The following is a 24,147-nucleotide window of genomic DNA, read 5'->3' on the forward strand; positions in this document are numbered from 1 at the left end:
GGATATTTTTATCCATTGCCTCGACCTTCCCTTGACAAGTTCATTGGACTAGCCTGACTGCTGAATGTTTGCTGCTGGTACAAGGTGATAGTTTCATGCATAACAAGGTGTCCTGGAATGTGGCAACATGAACATACTGTGCTGCACGATAATGATAAATACAAGGGCAGGCCAACCCGTTTTGGGGCTGGGTGGGGGACTGATAAGGTCTCCCACACCGTGAGCTGTCCCCCCCATGAGAGAACCAAATTCAAAGCTGAAATGTTCAAGTATGTTTCTTTATTTAATTAAATAATTGTCTTTATTGGATTCATTGATTTATTAACTTCTATAGCCCCTACCAGTATCATAGCCAGCCTCTTTCTCAGAACATTTCAAAAACACCCGTGATCAATAAGTGCCTTGTTCCTGCATAAGGACACACCTGTTTTAATAGGGTCTGATGACATGAGGTGCTGAGTGACCTCAATCCCCACTGTGCTTCAATGGGTTTGAGGCTGCTCACCATCTCTCAACAGTGGCCCAGCACCTTAGAGGACCCGACCCCTATGGGATCTGTGCTGGAGTCCTTTCTCATGCTGGTACGCACTTCTTTATAAGAGCAAATGCAATGAGACTCTCTGCATGAGTGTTTATCAGCAGGAGTAAGGTATGCTCCATAATCCAGCCCATAGTGACTACGGACCATATTCTCTCATGCTTATTCACGCTGGTGGGAAGTGAATAAAGTTGTCAGAAGCTAGCCCTAAAATAATGAATTGGTTTAATCAAAAGCCTGATGAAGTCAATTAAAGGCTTCACATCAGGGCCTGGAGTTCAATAGATTTAGACTCTGGTGAACTGCCAAGAGTGAACAAGTCCCAAAGGCTGGGACCCTCACCTGAGAGCATCCGTCCTGGAAAGCCAAATTCCGGGTGATGGCAATTAGAGCACACCTCTGCTGTCACCTGCTGTAAGCAGGCCAATAGGAAAGGTGGTCTCTCAAGTAATATTGCCCCCCTGATTCCAGAAGGGATGTCAAAATACCATAAGAAAAGCTGCCATTGTGTGTTTCCAGCAAGGACCTTAAGGACTGGAAGTCTTGCAAACAAAGCTCTTCTTGTGAGAAACTCAAAAGTCCAGTCAATTTTTGCAAACTACAAAGGTTTGGCTACTTTGGAGAAGCTTCAGAGAGTCATCAGAATTTTTGAAGACTGATCCGAGTCTAACCCCATTTCCAGACAAAGGGGGGGATTCACTCGTTGTCAGCGATCAGTTATGGGCACAGGCTTTAATGGAGCTACATCAGCTGAGGACCTGGCCCCAAGTTCTGCCGCCCTTCCTCACATGGCGTAGTACCTTATTTCACGAGTAAGGGGGCCAAAATCCACACAAGTTTACACGCTAGCTGACATCTTTCATCGAATCTTGAGTCCCCCTTTAAGTTAAAGGCAGACTCTGCCACCTTACTCAAACCGAGTAAAACCTCAACTCCATGAGTTACCACACTGAAATCAACTGCAGAGCAAGGTACTTCTTAAAGTGAGCAAGAGTGTCAGAGCACTGGCCTATAAAGTAGTGTTGGGGAAGAATGTGTGGTACAGGGCAATTGGGGACAGTGGAGGGGGAATCGGGCCCTCCCAGCAGTGTCTTCTTCAAAAACCTTTTCCTTCCAACATTCAACTTGACTCCTGACAAATTTTTAGGCTGGGAGGAATAAGATAGTTTCCCAGTGGCGTCATGAGGCTTGTTGCAGGCATACTGCACATGCGGTTCTCCTGATGGCAAGCGGTGTTGCCTCTGGATCTGTCACATGACTCGGTTAGTGATAAGCTTGGTCCTCCCGAATGCCATTTTCCTCTGACTGACCTTTCATTCTGAGGAATTTTTGGATCGCTCCCCTGTCATAAGATCTATACGCATGGAGGCATCCAATGCAAGCTAAGAGCATGCCCCTATGTGTTTGACTTAGTAAACAGTCCCATTTGATTACCTATCCTCATTAACAACTCTTTGTATAAGCAGCATTCTCTCTCTGGAATCATCATATACCACAAGCTTCAGAGGCCCTCGCACGCTCATGGCTGTCACTGTGCTGCAGAGAGCTGGACCTCCTAGAGATGTTTATGGCAGAATCACATGTTGATGTTCTGTCATGGGTCTCTGTATCTCTTTTTAATGTGCAGGAATCTACTGGGTCTTATTTCACTACATATTTGCCTTGGGACTGCAATGGTGACGGATGAATGCTTTTCAAGTTGAGATGCGCTTTGGCACACCTCGCAGCAATGTTTGTCCTTTGGTATTTTGGGGGAGGAGATAGGGAGGGGTAAAACATATTTTGCAAAGGGACCACCCAGAACCTCTGATACGCACCGAGTGCCAGTTACACAGACTCTACTGAGTCAGGCAGTTTGTACCATTTTACGGTCGAGATCTCAAATCTTCCCAATAGAAATAAAATCTCTTCTCTGAAAAGGTATATTTAAAAAGCCCTTAGCTGTTCACGTGCTGCTTGGGAGTAGCTAAGTCCTGCTTCTATCTCACAGCTCAAGTGCCGTGTAGTTCCATCTTCTGTTAACTGAGCACTGAATCGAGATCTGGTGAATAATGGATTTTTCAGTTTGTGGCCAATTTTGAAAATGGGGGGGTGGGGGAGGGGAAGAGCGTGCATAATTTTGGATTGAACCTAAACCAAAACTGCTTCAAAATATTTGGCACATTGAAAAGTAATAAATAAATAAATATTTTGGGGGTCAAATTAAAGATTTTGTTTGAACCAAAATGAAGCCTTTTATTTTGATTTTAGTATTTTAATGCAGTCGAATTGAAAGTTGTTTAGAATCATAAAACCTCAACATGAATTGTTTCAATTCCTTCAGGAATTTGGTAAAAAAATGACACCAATTCACAAAACGGCTTGGTGTTGCTGAATCTTTGTTTTTCCATCAGAAAATAATTTTGGTTGAAAAGTTTTGCCCAGTCTAACTGAATCCCTTCGGTAAGCCTTGTATCGCTGAGCTCACTGCCCTGGTCACTAATGGGAGGGGACACTAACGAATGCTGTTAATGGCTGCCTAACCCTGCACCCCACAAACAATTCAGCAACTGGCCTAGTCAGGGATTTGAGAGGATCAGCAGCAAGAGACAAACTGAGACAGCAGCACAGATTATCTTATGTTCCTTAACTGCAGACCAAGGAGTTTGATCCTGCAAGGTGCTGCTGGGTGCTTCCAAGAGGTGCTGAAACCCCTGAATCCCCATTACAGTCAATGGGAGCTGAGGGTACTCAGCACTTTTCAGAACTGGTCCCTACAAGAACCGGGCGCAATGTATGCCAAATGTTGTTGGTGTGAGAGCCTTCTCCTCTGCAGCTCCTGCAGTGTGGAAGAGACTAGATTAGGCTTTGTCTACACTGGCAAGTGAAAGACAAAACTTTTGTTGTTCAGAAGTGTTAAAAAACCACACACGCACCCCAGAAGACAAAAGTTTTGTCGATAAGCGCTGGGGTGAGCAGCTCGACAACGCTAATGCCACTCGTTGGGGGTGGAAGTGTTTTGTCAGCAGGAGAGCTCTCTCCTGCCGACAAACAGCAGCAACACTGCGTGCCTTTTAGTGGCACAGCGGTAATGGCACAGCGTAGACATAGCCTATCTGTTCTGACTATTCCTCTTTTTTTCCTACGTGTTCCTTCCCCGTCTCTCCTCTTTCTCCCCCTCCAATGGGTTGGGCAAGGGGCAACGGATTCCTCCTAAAAATAGGTGAGCCACCTCCCAGCCAAGCCAGAAGCTGGAGCTGGGCCGGGAAACCTGGGTCCTTCCACCTGCCGGGGAGGTGAGGGTCGAGAGCAGCCTCCCAGCCAGGCTCCCCACAGCTGCCTGGGCTGATCTTACCTGGGCCGGGCTCCAGCTTCTGGTCTGACTGGGGGGGCGAGGCCTCTGGGGGAAGAAGAGCAGGGGGCCCATGGCGAAATGTAGACAGACCAGGCCCATCCACTTTCAAAAGGGGGAGGGCCGTGGCTCCTTGCGCCCTCCCTGTTCCAGTGCCCCTGGTTGGGGCACTGCTGGATTCACCTCCCAAGCCACAGGCTGTGTGGTGCGCTCTAACTGCCCCGGGTGGGCCCTGCTGGAGAGCTCTACGTACCCAGTGTGTGTTGACATAATCCACCAGGGCCCACCTTGGGCAGCGAGAGCACAACACCTGGGCCTTGGGCAGTGAATCTGAGCCCATTCAAAATCACCACAGCTCACCATCTGTCCAACCCTCACTGTGCAGTCTGGGCATGTGCCACAGGGCGGTGGAGAAGAACGCCACCCGCAGCACTAATTGCCTAGTTCATTGGACTCCAGTGGTGATGAGTCACACACACACACACACACACACACTTTTTTGACATATAAAGAATGTCCCTGAAAAATTAGTAGGTTTAAACCTGAATTAGTAATTTTGTAATTACATGTAAAAATCAGGAAGATTATGGAAAATTAGGGTTAGCATCTCTGTGGGTATGAAAATGCTGAGACCTCTAGGCAAGGTAATTATTCCACTATAGTTTCAGTGATGTAAGCCATCTGCCCCAGCCATATATACAATGCCACAGCTTTGGTCATAATGGGTCTTTTTTGCCCCCATTCATGCTCCGCCCAGATATTTACATTTTCCATTCAAAAAGGTTGGTCCCAATGGCTATTGCTATAGACCCTTTTAACACACCATGTTAGGGACGGTGCAGATGAGTCCCATAGATTCATTCATAAATTTTAAAGCCAGATGAGACCGGTATGATCATCTAGTCTGAGCTCCTACAAAAGACAGGCCATTGAATTTTATTCAGTTATTCCCATATTGAGTCTAGTAACTGGCAAGAGTTGTTTCCTTAATTTCCCCGCCCCCCATAGTTTCACTAGTAAGGCATCCCTGGATCTGTGAAGAAGGCGTGAAAAGAATGTGGCCTCCTCCATTTGTGCCTCAATGTTACTCCTTCTCCAAATAGAAACTAAATATACATTTTCTCCATAACATTTAAACCAGTGTAGTTACTAGAAGCAATCGTTCCGGAGTTCCAAGGCCCAGCATGCAACCAAGCTTAAAATATAATTTAAATAATCCCTTCTAGATCCTTCACTTTGCACCAAGGTTTTTTTTGTTGTTGTTTCTAGTTCACACACACACACACACACACACACACCACACCATCCCAGAGAGACACAAACGTTTGTTGTTTAAATTAATGCAAGCAGAGAAGAAAATTAACATTGCTTCTTCTGTTTAAATATTTCAACTCGTATATATGCAGACATATGTGCTGATTTATTTGTCTCATCTAGGAATACAAGCAACTGGAATTCCCATTCTGTTCCATTTTATAAAGGGACAGATCTTACACCTGTCTTACTGAACAGCTGGGCAATTTTCAATTTATATCCCGCTATAGTACACTCTACTATCCTATACCATAGAAACCGTTTTGCTTGCTGCTCTGCTGATGACATTGCTTCACAAGCATTCCATTTCCCCCCCACCGTCTTAACAGACTCTGAGCTGCTGGCGGTTGTTACTTCTTGATAATAGAAATTATGTTTTGCTTTAGTGAGTAGCCATTTCTGGGAAACAGTGAAAACAACTTGTAGAAAAGTATTTAAGACATGATGGTGTAGTGTCCCGGGGTGTACTGTCTGCATTTCTCACAGTCAAAAAAGCTCACACGTGTAATTTCATTTCCTTGGACTGAGCTGCAAAGTTCGTGCACTCCTTTGACTCATACATGTACTAAACATGATTTATGACTCTCTGTGAAAACCCTCTCAATATATGGTGTTTTGATAATGACCTGAACTTAGCGCTATGTAACACCTAGAAGTGAAGGCTAAATGATTTCCCACTCCACATTCCTTACTTCCCATGAACTCCTTTTACAGCTAACCTGGGGTGGAGGTGCCACTCCTACAGTATTTGGACTCGGCCCTGTTATTCCTTGAAATACTCTTACTCACATATGGCGAACACACGAGTGCTGAACCATGTCCTAGGAGACCATTTGCCATGATACAGTTCAAAGTGAACTTTATTAACACATTAAACATAATTACAAAAAGGAAATTCCAAAGAAGGTCAACCAGCTTGGACAGTTTCTTGGAATTGAAAGTAATTTACAATATCCATGTGATGTATTGTAAAGTTTATAAAGAAGTTAAATAAGTTTTAAGAGCCCCGTGGGTTACGTATCTTTTATTATTTAATACTAAACATTCACTTTCCAATAAGATAAGATTTCTTTTGAAGTCCTATGCTGGCAAATTAGCAACCCTTTCTTATATGGGGCACTCAAATAACCCGTACCTTAGAAAAATAAACAAACAAAAGGAGCGTAGGATGTAGGGAACATCATATACACAATCAGTATGTGATCTGCCACTGAAATCCACCAATAAGGACAAAATGGTAGTGATAGACAATTGTCAGTAGCCAAAATACAATATTTTCCCATAAATACCGTCTTCTAAATCAGCATATTTGCATAGGTATGTATACCTTACCCACCACTATAGTATCTGAGCTCCTTATCAAATTATTTCAAGTGCAAATGGCCTATACGAAACCTGAGTTCTCAACTTACCCACACCCCAGTAGTTGTTTCTAGGTACCACTTCCTGTTCTTGCTGACTGGCTTTGGGAAAGTTGGGGAATTCCTCACTTACAAACACTGTACAACACTGTACAACACTGACTCATGTTTAGGTGAAACTCACCCCTGTGCAGAAAGCCAACATAGGTCCTATGCACCACTTAAAGCCTCTGCAAAATGCCTACAGGTCCCTGCCCACAAAGACTGTATGATCTAAGGATAGGGTGAATTTTGTGCTGACCCTCTGCACAGAGGTGAATTTCACCCAGTAGTGAGCACTTTCTCATGTGAGCAGTAGAAAATGGTCATCAACAACAACAACACTTTTCCATAATGTTTGTTGTTCTTGACAGTGATTAACCATTGGAGCAAACCACCAAGGGAAGCGATGGATTCACTAGCTCTTGATGTCTTCAGTCAAGACCGGATGCCTGTCTGGAAGATATACGTTCGCAAAAACCTACTGAGCTCAATACAAGGGGAACGGGGGGAAATTCTTTGGCCCTTGACATGCAGGAGGACAGACTAGGTGAGCTAATGGTCTCTTCCGGCCTTAAAATCCGTGAATCCAGCACAAACATGTTTGTCCAAAATGATTGTTTTTTCCAAAGACAAAAACCAAGTTTTTGGAAACCAAAACGAAAAAGCAAAATTTTTTGCGGGGTGGGGGGGGGGGGTGGGAAGAATACTTATTTCCACACCAGCTCTAGTGAGTAATCTCATTGACTTTGCTGGGACTAATAAACTATTGACTAACACTTCCTCATCTAAGCCTACACAGTTTATGGCTATGCAGTAGGACCTAAAAGAACGTGATTCAGTGGAAATATTTGCTGATTAATTTTTTCATGCATAGGATGACAAGTTTCTCTTCTCTACGACATCTCTGCAGTAGGAACTACTTCTCTGAGGAAATGTATGTTTACTGATAGCATAAGAAGTACCTGCCATATTTTTACATGAGTAATAACCGGCCTTCTGAGTTGCTTCTGCCCATCAATTTTCTAGACTGGTAGCTCCAAAAATAAGGGCGGGGGGAGAGAATATTTGGGGAAATGTCCCATTCAATTAAGCCCCTTACATATACATTGAACTGAGATTTTATAAAATAGTTATTGTATATTAAACAACTGGCACTTAATTATTGCATCCATTTATTGCAGTTCAGCAACAGTTGGGGAGATATATACATTACGTGCTTTTAAAATCCTCTGAGCACACATTTTAATAATGGGTTGGTATTTATTTAACATGTAATTACCATCTTATTAAATTAAATGTGCATTGGCAACACTCAATTTCAAGTGTTGCTGGAAATTTTTGCAGCCCTGAAAACCAGTAACTTTATCCATAGGCTTTGAGGCAGCGAACACAGAGGAGAGTTAGGTTACTTCCAATTACTTTGGAGGAGACAGACATCTTACACTAGAATGCTTCCTCTTTTAGTGTAGGGGCAAAGATGCCATTTATTGTTTCTTGACCGCCATCAGTGGGCGCAGCATTGTGTCAAACAGAGGACTAGAATCTTTGCCCGAAAGGGCTAAAATTCAACTTCAGATACATAACACAATGGATGGCCAGCAGGTGCTGTTCTGAGCTTAGATACCACAGTGATCTAACTGTCTAGGCAGGTCGATCTATACCAGTGGTATTCAAACTGTGGGTTGGGACCCCAAAGTGGGTCACAACCTCATTTTAATGGGGTTGCCAGGCTGGCATTAGACTTGCCGGGGTCTGGGGCCAACGTCCGAGCCCCACCGCCTGGGGCCGAAGCCAAAGCTTCAGCCTTGGCTGGCGGGGATCAGGTTACAGGCCCCCCCGCACAAGGCTGAAGCGCTTGGGGGTTTGCCTCCCTGCCCAGGGCAGCGGGGCTCGGGTTTTGTCTTTGGTCTCCCCGCTTGGGGCAGTCGGGCTCGAGTGAGCTCAGGCTTCGGTCCCCCATCCTGTGGTTGTGTAGTAATGTGTGTTGTCGTGCTGCAATAAAGTTTGAGAACCGCTGATCTATACTATCCAGCCTTCTTATTAATATTCACATGGACAAACTATTTTGAATACAAGAACTGGGTTTTGACGGGGAGGGGGGCGGTTAGAAATGTTATTGAAACAAATCTGTAAGGTTTGGAAATGTTTTGGATAAGTGTTTATTTAACCTCCTGTTTCCAGCCAGGATAGAAATTAGTCTAAATATCGCTAGTAAAGATGTTCTTCTGGCTTCAGTAAGACAGAGAGAGAGAAATCTCACTAAAAATCCTGTTCTCCCAAGACTGTCAGCCCAAGAGCCCAATCCTGTTACTACTGAAATCAACATCCAAACTCCCATAGACGTGAGTGGAAGCAGTACCAGGCATCATTTCTGCAAACTCTAGAGACCCGCATACTTCCCACCAGCTTTGGTTCAGACCTAAATTGAAGCTTTCAAGGTTAATCTAGCCTAAATTTAGCATGTGCGCTACTGTGGTCCACTTCGCTAATTGCTCCCCAGCTAGGCAAATCCTTGTTTGTGCATCCAATGAACTTCCCAGCCAAACCTCCCCTGACTCCACGACTTTCAGTAAGACAAACTAGACACATTGCAGAGCAGTTTCATTCACTTACTCTGTAACAAAACAAAACAACCATCATATTCACCAGTCACAGCCATCTCCAAAACCCATGGCTTTAAACAAAGGCATTTATTTCCATGCCTTTACAATGCAAACCAATTTCTTGTTTGCTCCCCTGCATTTACACAGTACCCCATCGCCTAATCCTCTATTTGAATAGCTCCTAGAAAATGTGATGCCAGGATTCATGTGTGTAGTAACATGGATTCCCCTTGAACTTATGGCAGTCAATGTTTAACCCAGTTTGAGAACAGTACAAGGTTTAATAAGTAATTAGCCATTTCCCCTATAGAGAGACACTGCAGTGTGAGCCTTACAAGCAGGAAATTGTAAGTGTCATTGTTTATGTCTGCAGGGAAACAGAAACCACTATGGTTGACTCAGTGCCATATTCTTGAATGATGTGAGTTATATTTGTAAATAACTGGTTTGCCTTCATGTTATCCCACAATGGAGAGTATCCATCCATTTTCCTCAATGTCTTTCATTCAAAATATGTATTAGATTGGACTGACACTGTCCTGTCTGATTGTGAAGCCCACTCACCTGTCCCAATAATTATGGTGGGAATGGACCAGACAGCTTGTGCCAGAATGCTCATTAACTCAAACACGAGACACTGGTACTGGGAAATTCACTGCAGCGTCTGACACAGAGTGGCTGTTCTGAGAACAGAGGCCTCTGTACACAATCCACAGTCAATTAGCACGTATCAGACCAGTCGCCAGTAGAAGACAGCACAACTGCTTGTTGGTGACCACAAAGAGACAGCAGCACCACATTACTTAAGAACTAAAGATAAGCCAGTAAGCAAGTTACCTAAAACAGATTCAACAGAGAGTAGAGCTGGTCAGGAATTTTTCAATTAAACTTTTTTTTTTCCGGGGGGGTGGGGGGGGAGAAAATGCTGATTTCTCAGAAGCAAGCCTGTTTGCAAGAAAAAATGTTCACAAGTTTCTCATTTCAAGAACATTATAGGGGAAAAAAGTTACAAAATTGTCAAAATGGGATTTCAAAACTAAAATTTGGGAGGGATGAGGTTCCAAATGTCCATTTGTTTTAAATTTAAGCCAAGAATACTAATTACGCGGGGGGGCGGGGGGAGGTTAAAAAAATTTAAATGAAAAAGTCAAAATTTTAACAAAATGTTTCAATGGACCAGACTCAAAATTTGTATTGGACGGTCAGATTGTGAAAATTCTCAAGACTTTGGGGTTTTGTCCCAAATTAGAACAGGAAAAAAAAATGTGGAAATCTTGAAAGTTTTCCCAGGATGAGAAAAACGTTTCCTGCCCAATTCTAGTAGAAAGAAGTGGCTCCAAACATCCCTCCAATTTCACTCTAAGACTGTAGTATTATAGAGCTCTGGAAAAGATGCCACCAGCCACTGTGCAGAGTTCATCCAGCCAAAACAACTGGTTTCCTGAGTCCAGACTATGCTTGGTTTGATGGGAGGAAAGCAGAACTTCGAATGAGCTCTGGCTCACCAGAACTAAACGCTCAGACACTGTCATGAAGAGAGTGGCTTAAGGGCCTATACAGAATAGAATAAGCTCCTGCACATATTTTCCAGAAGAAGTGGAAAATGCCTAAATCTAACTTTAAAAAAAAATGTGCACATGCCAATTTTTCTATGAGAATATATTTTAAATTGCTAAAGCAAGTTGAAAAAGAGGCATCAACAACGTTCTTAGCCACTCGGTACATTCTAACAGCATCAACACCTGATTTTTTACTAACCAGATGCTGAAGCAACATTACCTATGGTGTAAAAACATTGGTGGCAGGACTCAAGATTTCCCAATGCACCCTCCGGATCCTTGAAGCCTTAGCACATCAGACTGTTATCTTGTCAGATCTCACAGGTTAAGCAGGCTCAGGCCTGGTCAGTATTTTGAGGAAAGCAAGTATCAGAGGGGTAGCCGTGTTAGTCTGGTTCTGTAGAAGCAGCAAAGAATCCTGTGGCACCTTATAGACTAACAGACGTTTTGCAGCATGAGCTTTCATGGGTGAATACAATTCACCCACGAAATTCGTTGAGGAAAGCAAGTGACATTTTTTTCTTCTCAGTCAGTACTGGTCCTACGCCACGGCATAGTGTTAAGGGCCACTGCATTGCTACAGGTGCTGCCTTTCAAATGAGACGTAGAACAGAGTTTCTGAGTACTCCTGCCTATTAAAAATCCAGAGGCACTCTGTGGCTCAAGTTAGAGTGATAGACGTGGTGCATTGGGCAATTCCAGTTTGGATAATTACATTCTGCCTGCCCAAATCCTCTTGCAGTTTCAACTGTGTGCGGTACCATTTCACTACCGCTGTTAACCAGCTGCACATTTCATCCAGAGGAGAATTGCTTTGCTCTCTTGTCTGTGTGTGTGAGGGGTGGTGAAAGGCACTACAGAAACAGAACCTAGCAATGGGTTTGTTTTGGAAAAAAATCAAAATATAAAAAATCAAATGTAAAATATTATGAGTGAGATTTTCAAAAACATCTGAGAGACTCTGGCACCTAACTCCCTCAGGTGCTTTTGAAACCCCCCATTCCACCCCACTAGTACAGTGTCTGTAAATTTACATTAACAAAATTATGAACACCCAAGACCAAGGAGTTAGTAATCCTTTGGAGAGGTGTGGCACCCTATTAGGCTATAGGGTGACCAGATGTCCTGATTTTATAGGGACAGTCCTGATTTTTGGGTCTTTTTCTTATATAGGCTCCTATTACCCCCCATGCCTGTCCCGATTTTTCACACTTGCTGTCTGGTCACCCTATTAGGCTACCAACTTCATGTTTGTTGCAGCACCCAGAGCATCAGTTTGTGACTATTATGTGTAATTGCTTTATTCCAGATGCACAAATTTAACCAGCAACTGAGTCTGCTGGAGCTCTGCTGACATCAGCTTCTGTGTAATTCAATGATATCATTCCATTAGCTGACAATATGGTGGCATGTATCTTTGCATTCATCAGATAGATAGAGCTAAACTGGAATACCAATTAGCATGCAACTCAATTACCTCACAGTCTAGTAATGCACAATCCCAGTTACCCTTCCCTGACGGGGAAAGGATAGGTATAGTACAGGAATTATATAGCAAAAACAGCATATCTGGAAATAATTTCCACCTAAATGATTACATAGTTATCTTATCCTACTATACTGTGTACACACAGACACACACATATCTATATCAAAAGGTCGTTTAGTATATGAACCGCTGCCCTGGTTTCACCTTCCACCCTGAATCCTTTCAGAATCCCTCCGGTTTCACTAAAGCTAGTGTCACTTTATCATCTGTAATTTCCCAGCATGTTCTGTTCCATCCACACAGGTGCACAATGGCCACAATCAGGAAGTGCATTTGCACTGTGTGGGGGGGGAGATGGGAGTTATTATTCAGATAACTCAAATCTTCAGAAGATCAGAGAATTCACACCAGAAAACCCGCTCATATGCTACAGCTTGGCATATCTGTCTCAACTGATGAATCACCAGGTCAAAGCCCAAGGTCAATGGAAAGCAGAGACGCAGCAGATCCCTGACAGTCACTGCACCTGTACCTGTGGCTGGATAAATCAGCAGATTTTAAACGGCTGCTAATCCCCTAATCTTTATTGAAAATAAATACCAATCCCTTCCAAAAGGCTGTGCCCCATTAACCGCAAATCTGATTATGGCAAAGCCCACTTGGGAACGTCACTGAAAAGAATAAAACATGGATACAATCAAGTCTCTATATATCCCCAACCATGCTGTGTACCTGTTCAGTGATAAAGGATTTGTATGAAAGAGTATAAACAACTTGTATCCAATTATGGATTTTACTATTTGTCACAAAGTCCCTTACCACAGGAGTAACTCAATGAACAAAAACATATCTGCATGTCTCTGGGGAGAAGGGGCAGTGTTGAGACAGGGGCGGAAGAGGTGAGACTGGTGGCAGGGTTGCAGTGAAGTGAGGGAAATAAGAGGAAATGTAGGCACAGCACAGATGGTTCGGTCCAAGTCAGCCAAAGTGGCTTTAAACCACATTCACACCCTCAGAATTCTGGCCTGATCCAGGGGCCAAACTGGCCCTCCCAGTGTAAATGAGAGCAACCCTCAGGGCGCTCTACTTTAGGGCAGCCACCCAAGAGCTATGCCCTATGAGCTGTTCCACAGCCTGGAATCTTCATAGTAACATACACTATGGAGACTCTCCGTCTGCTCCCCACCCCAACTCCCAGCACACCTTGCGTACAGGGCTTGTGAGATGGGCAGCGGCTGTACACCGTGCCTGAGCTGGGGGAATTCTCCAACCCCTTGTGGCATAGATCCAGCTCCATGCATTGCAGTGGCAACTTATAGGGGCCAGGGCAGGAACCGAAACTGTCCCCTGAACTTCTGATTCATGCCTATCTGTATCAGTGACTTCCTCCCATTCTCAGGCCTTGCTCCAAACCTTCCCCTTCTCCCCCGCCAGGGTCATCTGTGCCCCACCTCCTCCTGGGCTGAGTGCTTTCCTAGCCCACAGCTGCTCTCCCGCCACTCTGCCTTTGATATCTCCCAACATGCCTTGCTCTCAGTCAAGTGATCAAAAATAAGAAAACCAGACAAAGGCCAGAGTTGGGATCTGAACTCCTCAAAGGCACAGCCCTGAGACCTCAGCTCTCTCCGTGGCAGGAGGGTGCAGCCAGTGACCAGCGGTATGTGGCAGAAGGAGACAGAGGAACTGACACAATAGCTTGCGTTTCCTCCTTGGAATGCAGTGAAGATGACAGTGCTGACCCACTGGTAGAAGCCCAGGCTCCAGGATGACACAGTGCTGCACTTGTTAGTTATGAAAACACTGGAACATTGATAACACTTATAAAAATAAAATATCTTGGCAAGCCTTCCTTCTCCTATCAGCTTTCCACTGCGACAGAAAGGAAGCCAGGCCTCCTTTGTTCAACCCACCAGAAGAAAAGGGAAGAAAATGTAGCAAAGCAGGGCTTCTGTGCTACAACCAGAAGAGGATGTTGCCAACTCTCATGATTTTATGATGAGTCTTGACATATTAGGTGTTTCTCTTCAATCCCAGTTTCTGGAGTCCTGAGTTTAAGGGGAAATCCCAGCTTTCATTTTAACCCAAAAGGAAGTTTCTAGCCCTCATGGTTCTGGACAAAAGCTTGCAAAACAGAAGACAAATCAAAAGAGACCCCAATTTATTATTTAACAACACTCATGATTTTCTGGGGCCTGAGTTGTGATTTTGGAACACCTGGGGTAGGCAGTACTGAGTGTCTCCTCTGGATTCTGTAATACAGGGTCCATTCTAGCTTCTGTGCTACATTTAATAACAAGGCCTAACCTGGCTTTGGTGCTACAGGATCCACTATAGCATTGTGTGTTCCATTCACCATAGCGGAGGTTATATGAACACACTGTAAGCAGGTGCCTCTCCTGTGCAAACTGGTGTGCCACAGTAAATAGAAAGCTGACTCGTATCCCCCAGCTGCTAGCCATTATGGGAAGATGAGCAGAGAAAGACACAGGGTCAGTAAAACCATGCTGTTGCTATTGAGGCACCCGCTGTCGAGGAGGGACCTTGGTAGTTCTGCGATTGATAAAAAGTTTTACTAGACCTCTGCACCAAAGCAGCCCTGGAACCAGAGGTCTGTTTACTTAGCCTTTTCTCTTGCTGGGCTCCAGGATAGTGCTGGTAAGATCAAAGCAGAGGCCTCATTTAACATGTCCAAGTACACAACCAGCAAATCTGTTTATGTTGGATTCCTGTGTGCTGCATACCGCTGCCGTCTGTCAGCACTCGAAGCTCATTTTTCGGCAAGACTGGGGGAGGAGAGAACTATTTAATAGGGCGCTATGTATTTTTGTCTTCCTAAAACAAAAGTGAAACTCAGAACCGGGCTTTGCCTTTTAGTACCATTGCCCAGGTCAAAGTCAAGTTTCAGCTACATTCAGTGCCTCCTTTTAGGAAAAGCATTAACTGACTTAAACAATACAACTTTCCCCATCCTTTCCTTCTACCTATTCATTGTCTAGCTGTAATTCTGTTGAGAGCAGCCTGAGTGGGGTGTGAAGAACAGAAAAACAGGAATTCAATTATGTATTTACTCGGGATCCATCTGTTTTTATTCATAATGCATAATATGCTAAGAGAATTTCGTTCTGGTTAAAGATGCGGGATTGACAGCTGAAATGTCTGAAGTTCTGTATGTCAGTCACAGGCTTCCCATTGTCTGACCGACATTCCTCCAATCTGGAACTGGTTGCAACCTTGCAATGACAGGGCATTTCCTTCACCATGTCTAACCAATCCTTACCCATCTCTCCTGAGAGTGCCAGAAAGGGAAGAAGTTTCAGGATCAGGGTGTGGGAGATCAGGCCTAATGATCAGAGCTGGAGTCAGGAACCAGGAGTAAGAGCCAAGGGTCAGAGCCAGAACCAGGAATCAGAGCAGGGGAGCAGGACTGGAGTAGGGCAGGAACAAGGGTGGAGCAAGGCTGTGAAAAAGACAGGCCTGGGAGCAGCTGCAGGTAAGCAGTGAGCAGCCGATGGCCTGCTGGTGCTGCTGGGTTTAGGAGCATGCGGGCTGGCTCCCTTCACCCAATCAGGCAGGTCTGCTGTACTCCATCTGGGCTCATTACTTTCCCTGGAGCTAGTCCCAGGCTCTGCTGCAAGCCCTTATTCCTGGCAAGAAGGATGATTTTTGCAAACCTCTAACCCTGTGAGTGATTTTATGTTTGTGATAGGTGGAATGACACTATTATAGGGGTGTAAGATTGACAGGCGTGTATTGCTTATTAGCTTGGAACATGCATGGGGCAAGTAGGTGAACATACGTGACTGGGTTATTAAGCTTGCCATGCTTAAGGGCCTGTTCTATTAGTGTGAGGCCTGGTAGAAGTAGTTATGTTAAAGGCTGAAATCTGATAGGCTTACAAAGATAACCCCAGGTCATAAATTCTGCACTCTCATTCTAAAAAGACAAAAATGGGACCACAAAGGAGACTTGACACCACAGGATTCTGCAAGTAGGGGTGTTTCGGGGGGAGGTTTAGCAATCTGGTTAGACTGCATTTATATATAGGAATGATTAAAAAATTAAGAAATTTGTGTAGTTTATTAATATTAATGATTAAGTCATAGTTATGAAAACCCAGAAAGCCACATATGGATCACGGGCAGGTATAAATCTTGTTATGGTCAAGGAAGGTGGTCAAATATGGCTATGTATCTGACAAGTTACATAAAGGTGGAATATAAAATATCCTGTCTGGTTCTCTATTTTGGGGTTCTCACGAGCTCCTGAACTGGTGTCAACTAGATCCATGGCTTTGTGAGGCCCTCCACTAACTGATTCTTCAGCCTAATCTTTTAATTTTTTAGTTCGTAAGTACAAAATGCAGTTATTAGATTTACTGTTTTGGGCACACAGGTAGTATATTTGGATAGGTTTACACTGTTTATTAATTTTATATAGTCCCATTATTTGATTTCTTTGTAACTGAACCTATACAACTATCACAAAGCACATCAATCCCTTTCTTATGTTGATTATTTGATAAGGCTACAGCAGAACTGGAAAAAGGATTGGGCATTTATATGGATAACAAGCGCATCCAGAGTTACCAGATTAAAAATTAAAAAAAACAAAACACAAGAGTTTTGGGCTGGTCAGACGTTTCCATCAAAATGTTTAGGACAGAAAATTGGGTGCTCGAATAAACAATTCAAAAACGTGTCTACGTTCTGTGGAAATGAATGGGTCTTAGGAAAAAGCTATCCTTGTGGGCAAGTTATCCCATAACTGCTTACTGCAGAATGTCTTGCACCTTTCTCTGAAGTATCTAATACTAGCTACTGAATTAGATGGAGCACTGATCCAGCATGGCAGTTCGTCTGGCCTGTGATTAAGTCCCACAGGACTGAGAGTCAGGAGATGTGACTTCTATTCCAACCTGTGTCAGAGGCTTCCTTTCTGATCCCAGATGAGTCTCAATCCCTCTGTGCCTCAGTTTCTATATCTGTAAAATTGGGTTAATATTTTGCAGGGTGCTGCTGTGACACTAATTATGTTAATGCTTGCAAAGTGCTTTGAGATCCTCAGCAGAAGGATTGTACAGAAGCATAGTGTACAGTTACAAGAGTGCCTAGGATTGTTTTTCATTCTGGATACCTATTTGCTGTGAAATGCCCATCATTCTCTTTAACAAAAGAATCCAAGCAGCTGGTAATAACTTTCAGTTATTACCAAGCAGGGCCAGATTTGAACCAGCAATCTAAAGGCAAACAGCTCCATCCACCTCCCATTATCATTCTATTACCCTATGCAGCACCCACATGGCTTAGCTTGCAATATAGAGTCTCCCTGCAGTGTAAACGCTGTTAATGTTAGTAGACATTACACCTGCGTATCTGGGGCAGAACCCTACATCTCCTAACTTTTTCAAGTGAATATGCTGAGTTCTTAATGGTTCCCCATGTAATTTGCTCTGTAAATGGCAAATTACATGGGGAACCATTAAAGATATGGCATCCGTTGAAGATATTCAACCCATAGAGGAACCAGTAGGAAAGTATTACTTGTTTCCTTTCTGCATAGGTTTATAGAGAAATAAAAGAGGGAATATGCTTAAGAATATCTGCAAAGGATCAGAGAAATTATAAGGTGGAAAAGACCTTATCTGTCCCGCTACCAAAGCAGTACTGATCCCTACAATATAATCAACTAAGAGAGGAAGGCTGGTCCAGTGGTAAGGGCACTAGGATAGGCCCTGGGTTCAAGTCCCTGCTCCACCACAGACGTCCTGTGTTACTTTGGGCAAGTCACTTAGGGCCAGATTTTTAAAGGTATTTAGGCACCTAAAGATGCAGATAGACATCTAGTGCAGGGGTTCTCAAAATGGGGGTCAGGACCCCCTAATGGGGGTCGCAAGGTTAATACAGAGGGGGTCGTGAGCTGTCAACCTCTACCCCAACCCCGCTTTGCCTCCAGCATGTATAATGGTGTTAAATATATAAAAGAGTGTTTTTAATTTATAAGGGGGGGGTCGCACTCAGAAGCTTGCTGTGTGAAAGGGGTCACCAGTAAAAAAAAGTCTGAGAGCCACTGATAGTGAGATGCATCTTTAAATATCTAAACACCTTTAAAAACCTGTCCCTTCGCCTCTCTGTGCTTCAGCTTATCAGCTGTAAAATGGGGATTATAACATTCACTGCCCCACCTCACCGGGTTGTCCTGAGGATGAATACATTGAAGACTGAGGCACTCAGATATTACAGTGAGCAGGGCCAGATAAGTACCTAATATAGATATGCCGATTTGTTTTCAATGACTCAGAGATGGCACATCCACACTGTTTCACCAGACAGACTCTTCCACAGTCTTAACAGAACTTGCAGTAAGGAAGCTTTCCCATTGTATGGGGACTACATTTTACTTTGCTCGTTTTCATCCCATTACCTTTAGTATTAACCCACTTGCGTGCTCACAAACAGGTGCTTGGGGTGGCCAACAGAGAGAGGCGGCACATCCGGGTCTTCGGCGGCAGTTCCCTCACTCCCTCTCGGAGCGAAGGACCAGACGCCAAATTGCCGCCGAAGACTGAAGCAGCGGCGGTAGTGCCACAGATCGCGATCACGGCTTCTTTTTTTTTTTTTTTTTTGCTGCTTGGGGCAGCAAAAACCCTGGAGCTGGCCCTGCTCACAAACAATTGTCTTCTCTCTCTGCTGTTCAACCCTTCACATACTTGTAAGACACTTATATCCCCCCAGGCATCACTTAGTCAAGCTAGACATATATTTACAAGCAGCTCTTTTAATCTCCCCACATAAATCAATCCCTCCAGTGCTCTAGTCAGTTGCACTGCTTTGCTCTGAACACCCTCCAGTTTCTGTATGCGGACACCATCATGTAACACGGCTTGGAAGGATTAGATTTTTATTGGTGAATCTCAGTAGGTGTCGTCCTCACTGAATACACACAAACTAACAAAAAAAAATACTTTCATTGATCCTAATCAAAATTTACAGATAGGCAAAGTGAGAAAAATGCTGCCGGAGAGCACAGGCACTGACTGACTTTTGTTTTTTCCAGTGGGTGCTCCTCTCCTCCCTCCCTCCCCCCTTGCTCTGCAAGAGGTGTGTGGGGCCTTGGGGGGAAAGACCGAGTGGGGGTGGGCCCTTGGAGTGGAGTGTGGGCGGGACCGGGGGGGGGGGGAGCCAAGCAGAGGCAGGGCCTTGGAACCCGGGCGGAGCCACGGTCTGGGCACCGGGGCCCACTAAAGATTATCTGGCCCTGCAAGTAGTGAGCATCCCCTATTTTTTTTTCAGGGGTGCTTGAGCCCCAGAGAGTACTTATTAGAATCAAAATCCGGTGCTTTAGACTTGCTACCAATGGACTAATGAAAGCACAGTACAACCAGGTATGATTTGTTGATTTAAGGATATTTACTTTGCATATTTCAACGTATGATGTTGACAATTTGCGTTTTAACAATTTTAACGCTTTAGCTGATGGAATCTCAATATCGACTGTCAAGGAATAATTGTCTGACTCACCCATAATTTCCTGCAGCTGTGAACATTTAAAGAGATAAAAATCAAAAACAATGCTTAAAATCCGGAATTTCCTGCCACTGGGTAAATTTAAATTGATCACAATCTTTGAACATGCTTAAAAATAAATATAGATATTAGCTGTCTAAATTATATTTTAGAAATCTGAAATTCCTCCAAGCCTAAATAGAACGCTGCAGCCACAGCTGTGTTTTATAAGCATATTTCAGTACACGGCTATAGTTAGTGGCGCTAAACACTCTGAACACACAAAGAATGCACCTCAAAGCTGCTCCTTTTCTGCTTAATATAATCTTCAAGGCTTCTCCAGCCCAATTTGTTATGAATAACCTAAGGGAGCCAAAGCTTTTATTCTGCCATCCAACAATTAAGTAACAATTTGTCATGGAGCAATCACGCTGCAGGGCAGGCAAGTTTGTGTGATTGCACTGAAGCTGTGTAAATCAGGGACCTCTGTACAGGCGTAGGTTCAGGACCTGTACCCTTCTTCTAAGTACCCAAGGAGCCTGTGGCACAAGATTCATGCAGACACAGACGGGTTCCTTTCTGCTGTCCCGTGTCTGCGGCGTGCACACACACACACACACACACACACACACACACACCCTAGATCCTCAGCTGGTGCAAAGCGGCATGGCTCCATTGCCTTCACTGCAGTAATGCTGACTGGGAGCCTGGACCTAACAACGTACAACCGGCAGGTCAGGTGGCACTAAATGGAGAGATGAACATGAAAAAAGCCCAACGTAACAACACTGGCATGAGCTATGTAATGGGGCATAATTAACAACAGGCAGGATAGCGAGAGAAACTGTCTCTCACAGAGATTTACTAAGCTCTGGGATAGTCTCCCAAGGGAAGTGGTGAAATCCACATCACTTAGCACCTTTAAACCTAAACTGGGTAAGTAAAATTACACACACACACACACACACACACACACACACACACACACAATGGCCGAACAGGTCTTTTCCAGCCCTAATTTCCATGGTTCTATGAATATTTCAGTTTTAACTAGACCCTGTTAGTTATAAAGGCTTTTAAAGTTTTCTCCAGTTATGTTAGTGACATCATAAAATTCAAATTCTTTCCAGAGCAGAGAAAGGGACTTCCTGGGTTTTTGTTTTTTTTAATGTTTTAAACAAGAACCAATCTGAGAATGCTAATGTATATCAAACGCACAGTCACAAAACCAGATGCAGTTTTACAGTTGGCTGTTGTTACCTGGATTTTTTCTTGTTCTGCCTCTGTAGTAGCCAGATTAAAGAACTGTTAGCAAAATTCTGTCATTGCTTTGCAAACCATATGTAGAACTGATTTAGCAGAAATAGAAGCCACAGAATGTGCACTGGTGCACAGCAAAGCAGCTGTTTGTGAAAGCAGAAAACATGGAGCGTGATTGTTCCTTTATGTTTGCAGCCTAGTGGCTGTGTCAATCAAGCAGAGAGGTCTGATACGAGGAATCAATGTGGGAAATTATCCCTTGTCCACATAAAGCCTGAGCCTATAACTTGACTCCCACTAATTTCTTTAAGAGCTGATGACACTCAGCATCTTGCAAAAGGCTATAAAGCACCCGGCTCGATGAGACCCATGCTGTACAACAATCAGAGTTTCTCCTCCAGCAAACATGTCCACCCCACCACCTTCTGGTTTTTTGGGCTGGTGCACATAGAGAGACACCAAAGAACACACTAACCCCAGCGATGGTATAATAGTACATTCTTCAGGAGTATGGAGTTTTCACATCTGAGTGCCATTATTTTAACATCCAGAGGTGGAAGAAAAACTTCACCCATCCACCTTCCCCTCCCTTCACCAGACAAATAAGGCATTCAGTTCGTCTGAATTTAAATGTTTATTGGAGCTGATCCAGCAACCAGAGAGTTGCTAGAAGCCAAGGTTCTGCTTCTCTCAATGCACCTCCTTCATTTTGACTCCACTGCTTTTGTACTTCTTTGGTAATCTTAATCTGTGGTCAGGGGCAGTATAAAATGTCAGCTATTTCCCCCCTTCAACTGCATTGGACAGGCCCCACTCTTAAATCAAAAGTCCTTGCACCCTAAACCTCTGTTTAAGTACTTAGCTAGAGCCAAGGACTTTAATGCATCATGGGCTTTTTTTTTTTTTTAAAGCTATTGCTCCAAAAACCACAGAGGTAAAGCAAGTTCTCAGGAATATCAAAGGTATTCGAGGAAGGCTGGGAAGGGAGAGGGTGACCACACAATGATTTCTGGCCTGCTCCTCTGAAATAGATGGCATTACCAGGCCTCATTACGAATCTGAGATTTCCTTCCTTCACCTCTCAAGCAGGAAAAATATTTTAAGATTTCTGGAAGCATTAGGAGCAGAAAGCAATCGCAATCCAAGCAGAGGTCACATTTCTGAAACAGCTTCAGTAAATGACCTATGCCTTCATGTACCGAATGGCGCTGGCCTTGACATGACACTCTAAGAATGTCTATGTTTTCTCTCTCTCCTCGCCCCCTCCTTTCTGTACAAATAGTAATCCAAGAACCACGATCAATCCATGGCTTGGCTTTGGGTCTCCGGCATGAGCTAAAGTTACCTCCAATCCTCTATCATGGTTTGGGGAGTTTATTTATATTCACTTTTCGGGAGAGGGACCTTGCGTCTTGCCAAAGGGTCTTACAAGAGGAACACGGACAAATATTTATGGAACCTAAAATGAAACTTAAGACACTGTTAAAATAAAGTTTGTCTTAGTCTTTTTTTTTATTTTTTGAAGAATTGACCTGGCTTTTTTGGGAGTGAGACTAATCCCAATGCTATTGGTGTCTTAGCAGTTCATAAGAACCACATGCTTCAAATAAAGCCATTAATATCAGCTCTGATGAGCGGTTCAATTAAACAAATATGGAAATAGGTAAAACAGGATGAAGTCTACATGGGATCATTTCCATTCCCATGACAATAATTAAAGTGATACAGTATTCATCGAGCAGTTTTTATCCTGAAGGATCCCAAAGGACCACTTTCTATATACAGACATTGCTCTGCCCACTACTGAAATGCTGCCACTTCCACGTAGGAACGTGAGAGTTGTACACAACAATTTAGACCAGAAAGTGGAAAAGAATATCATATTCAGCTGAAACTGGGGGGAGGGGGGGATTTAGGCAAGCAGAATGGAGTTTAATTAAGTTGGAATTCATCCAGAGCACAGGGGATACTACTGCCATGTTTTAGATACAAAAATTAGGGTAAAACTATGTAAAAGTTTCTAGCTTAAACTGTCCAAAGCAAAGAAATTCAGACTCAAGAACGCGATACCATCTTGGAGATAAAACATTCTCTTCTCTGCCCAGGTAAGATTGTCAGACCATTTCATATTCATGTATTCCCTTTAGCAGCGCTCCAAAATATGCTCCAATACAGCGGTTCTCAAACTTTAGCAACCCGAGGTCCCCCATTTTGATTTAAAATTTTGGTGTGGGCTCTGGACTGGTGCAGGGGGTTGGGGTGCAGAAGGCGGTGAGGGGTGTGGACTCCGGCTGGGCGGTGTTTACCTTGGGCAGCTCCTCGCAGACATTCCCCCCCACCGCAACTCCCATTGGCCGCAGTTCCCGGAGTCTGCACTCAGGGCAGGGGCAGCGCGAGGAGACCCCCCCTGCTCTCCCCCTCCAGGGACTGCAGGGATGTGCTGGTCGCTTTCAGGAGCGGCGCGGAGACAGGGCAGGCAGGGAGCCTGCCTTAGTCCCACTGCACTACCGGACTTTTAGCTCCCAAAATCTCCTGGTTTAGCTTCAGTAGTCTCCGGGAAATAGAGCCTGATTCCAGGAGGAGGCGCTGGGACAGAGAGGTAGGAGTTGAGGGATGGAGGAGGAATTGATCAGCAGGGCCCACGGACCCCCTGGAGTACTCTCGGGGACCCCCAGGGGTTCAAGGACCCTGTTTTGAGAAATGCTGCTCTAATAGACTGTACCCTTAAATATTATAATAAACAATGAAAAGACTTCACATTGTTGTCTTTTAATGAATGAATTTCAAAGCACTTCACAAACAATTATTTAAGCCTCAAAATACCCCTGAAAAATAGTCAACATACTCACCTCATAGATAGGAAAAGTGAAGCCCTTCTGACCTTAAAGTCTATGAGTCTATGAAGCATGCAGAGATTAAGTGACTTGCCCAAGGCTGCACAGCAAGTCTGTAGCAACGCCAGGAATACAGTCTGGAAGTCCTGACTCTCAAATGCCCTACTATAACCCCAGACAACACATCTTCCCTCTAAACCACACTCCCTTCCTTCTATGAGATCCCCAGCACATCCATAAGAGCGGTCAGACAGGATCAGACCAAAGGTCCATCTAGCCCAGTATCCTGTCCTGTCCAATGCCAGGTGCCCCAG

At 44.1% G+C, this 24,147-nt stretch overlaps 1 protein-coding gene across 4 annotated transcripts in view; it reads right to left on the minus strand.

Moving 5' to 3' along the window:
- Nucleotides 1-24,147, minus strand: part of FGFRL1 (fibroblast growth factor receptor like 1) — a 256,016-nt gene that overhangs the window by 116,631 nt on the left and 115,238 nt on the right. The window lies entirely within an intron of this gene.

Source organism: Mauremys mutica, chromosome 5 (genome assembly GCF_020497125.1).
Source record: "Mauremys mutica isolate MM-2020 ecotype Southern chromosome 5, ASM2049712v1, whole genome shotgun sequence".
Classification (NCBI taxonomy): Eukaryota; Metazoa; Chordata; order Testudines; family Geoemydidae; genus Mauremys; species Mauremys mutica.